The sequence below is a fragment of the Rutidosis leptorrhynchoides genome, chromosome 2 (assembly GCF_046630445.1).
Source record: "Rutidosis leptorrhynchoides isolate AG116_Rl617_1_P2 chromosome 2, CSIRO_AGI_Rlap_v1, whole genome shotgun sequence".
NCBI lineage: Eukaryota > Viridiplantae > Streptophyta > Magnoliopsida > Asterales > Asteraceae > Rutidosis > Rutidosis leptorrhynchoides.
Window position 1 is genome coordinate 571,851,528 of NC_092334.1, and position 2,756 is coordinate 571,854,283.

Genomic DNA, 2,756 nt, shown 5'->3' on the forward strand with positions numbered 1-2,756 from the left:
ATATTTAAATCAAAGGTTTTCGACATCTGATGATTTCTACATATAGACAATCACCGTAAATAATAGTTTATAATAGTACTTCCGTTGACAATGCAGTCAAAATAAGATACATAGTGATGATTTGGTGAATGCAACGTTTCCTTGAAAAATATGTCATGTAAGACTCCATGCACATAGCTTGTCTAGCATATAAGCAAACAGCGGAAGACTTCTAGGGAACCTGAGAATAAACATGCTAACAAGTGTCAACACAAAGGTTGGTGAGTTCATAGTTTTAGTGTTTCGCATAATCTGTATATAAAAGTAGATCACAAGATTTCAGTTGTTTCATCCAGAAACGTTAATCAATAGATTCTACATAACAGAGCACCCTGGTAACTAAACTTTAACGTTATAATGATAAATACCCCATTCGTTTTAATACACGCAAACCAACGTGTCCTAAACTCAAATAACACACGTCCGTTAAAAGGCTAGCGCTCTAGCTCGGATGGGGATGTCAAGCCCTATGGATCCATATACTGTTATTCGCGCCCACCAGTCCGCATCCTATGTACTGACAGTTACTAGTTACCAAAGCTAAGGAATTTTCGGTTTAAACACAGTGTAGAATTAAGTATGTACTTGTATCCATTGCGTTTAAAATAAATTACATGTATTCTCAGCCCAAAAATATATTGCAAAAGCAATTAAAAAGGGAGCAATGAAACTCACCTCAGCAGCATATAAAGTCGTTCTGTGACGACCCGGAAATTTCCGACCAAATTTAAACTTAACCTTTATATGTTTCCGACACGATAAGCAGAATTTGTAATGTTGAATCTCAAAAAGTTTGGAACTACATTCATGTAATCAATTACCCTTTGACCGTGTTCGACGATTCACGAACAATTATGTGTATATAGATATGTATATATAATATATAATATTAACTGAAAACATTAACAAAGTATTAGATATATGATACTTTACATGAACATATTTGTTTCGATATATTTATCGACAGAATTAAGAGATAATATCAAATAATTGAATTATCAGATACATTATGATATGATTACGGGCCTATGTTATGAGGTCTACTGTGATTTAAGAAATCTATTCTTTTTGACAACTCAATACTTAACCAGTATGATAAAGATAACGATATTTATATTTTATTTTATTAAATATATAAAACGATTTAAATTAATATTATATATATTTTTTTATACGCGTATTATACGTACATAGTTTTATACTTTTACTATACTTTAACTTTACCTTTACTTTACTTTTACTTTACTTTAACTTTAATAATTCATACTTTAATAATTCACTTTAATAATTCATACTTTAATAATTCACTTTAATAATTCATACTTTAATAATTCATTTTAATAATTCATACTTTAATAATTCACTTTAATAATTCAAAAATCTATTATAAATAGAATTCAATAGGTTTCATTATTTCATAGAAACTTGAAAATATATTTCTCTAAACTCTCTCAATCGAATTACATATATATATATATATATATATATATATATATATATATATATATATATATATATATATATATATATATATATATATATATATATATATATATATATATATATATATATATATATATATATATATATATTTACTTAGTATTATTTCAAGATATTATTAGTATACATAAAATACTACGACGGAGTTATATTCAGACGATTTCAAAATAAGTTTTCAAATGGGATAGAGCTAAGGAAATTATGGGTTATAGCTATGAAGATTATGGGTATTGATCGAGGGTATTTCTCGTGAGGTCAACCTAACGTTTATCATTTTCGTTGCGTCTACGTACTTTCCTGCAATATTGAATCACAATATTGATACGTGAGCATTCATATCTTATCTTTTATATATTAATAGTGTATCCCTGACTAGTGCTCGAGTATATATGATTATGCATGTTTGTATGCTTAGTTTCGTCGTTAAATAGTTTATGATAAATCACGAATTTGATACATATGCTACTGAGATAAGTTATATGATATGCATGTCGTTGAAAAGCTGAAGAAAAAAAATTAATAACTTTTCATTTAGAAATCGTGTGGTTTCGATGAACGGATTAAAAGATATGGTCAACTGAATTATCATTAATTTTAATATTATTATTAAAACGATTATTATAACTGTTATCAGTTGATGTTATTGCTAAAATTATCTTTATTACTAAAAATTAATATTTTTATTGAAACTATCATTTTATTATTTTTATCATTATCATTATTATCAATATTATTTTATCAAATAAATATGCGTACAAAGATATTTTTACCACACGTAATGTAATTACATTAATAATACATACCACTATATTTTTATGATATTAAGTGAATTTTATAAATTTTGTTACTTGAGATATATAAAAGTATATTTTTATCATATATGAATTTTAATATAAATTTTTATTTATTAATAAATGACTTGTATTATTTAGTATAATAAGATCTGATAAGTATATTTAAATATATAAAACTACTATATATAAGTTATATAATAAACATGTCTAGATTTTGGAAGTCATTTTGGGTCAAGTTGACTTTTGTTGACTTTTGCATGTCGGTCTCGAGCATCAGGATTGTGATACACTACGACTTGACCTAAATTGTTAGACAGATATTGACCAACATATAAATATATATACTTAATATAGGTTCGTGAATTCGAGACAAACCCTGCACTTGTTCAGTGCCGTCATATACATAATTGCTACGAAATACAG